We start from the raw sequence: 881 nt of genomic DNA, 5'->3' as shown, positions 1-881 counted from the left end.
CAAAGCAACCGCTTCATTTTACATCCACAAAGCATAATTCCTACACACAAGCAATCGGTTTAATTGCAGCACGAAGCATAAATCCATAACACGAAGTAACATTTCTCAATTTCTCTTGTGCATTATTACCATGCACAAAAACAATCGGTTCACTAATTCTCCCAGAGCCCTATCTTCAGCACGAAGTATAAGTTCTCAACGAAAAGCAAAACTCATCAACACCCATGTACAAAGCAATCTTTTTCACGAAGCAAAACTCCTCAGCACGTAGCATAATCCCCGTTCACGTAGAAAATTCCTCAGCACCAAGCATAATACCCATGCACAAAGCAATCTCTATCGCGAAGCATTTTTAGCACGAAGCATAATTTCGCATCACGAAGCAAATTTAACCTCAAATTTAGCAACACGGACCACTTTTCCTGGGAGCATTTTTTCCACAGCGCGGAGGCATTTTGTATTTTCTCTGTTTTCAACGGAGCCTTCTTTTACTTGCATAGCACATTTTTGTACAACCCCAACATCATGAAACAGTATCATAACCACAAACATCGAGTATTTCATATAAAAGTAAGTTCAACACCGCCGCCATGTTTTCTCATCTTCTGTGCATTCTGGCCTAAGCAGCTGCAAATTTTTCCAATAAGCCGCCATATATTTTTTTTTTCCAGCGTTCACGTTAGTCTTGAGAAAAAAAAATCAGATTCACTCTATCTCCCGAATTATTGTTTTTTCACTAAATTGCCAGTACTGTTGGTACGTAAATGTACCTCGAAATGTACGCATGAAACATTTGTTCATATTTTTTTTTTTGTTTTCTTGTTCCAAAACTGAAACTTACCAATTTTAATCCTCGCCGCCATTGTAACACGCCGATTCGT

The sequence above is a fragment of the Ochlerotatus camptorhynchus genome, unplaced genomic scaffold (genome assembly GCF_037179485.1).
Source record: "Ochlerotatus camptorhynchus isolate MF236.1 unplaced genomic scaffold, CSIRO-AGI_Acam_v1.1 ptg000081l, whole genome shotgun sequence".
NCBI lineage: Eukaryota > Metazoa > Arthropoda > Insecta > Diptera > Culicidae > Ochlerotatus > Ochlerotatus camptorhynchus.
Note: the sequence above shows the minus strand (reverse complement) of the source record.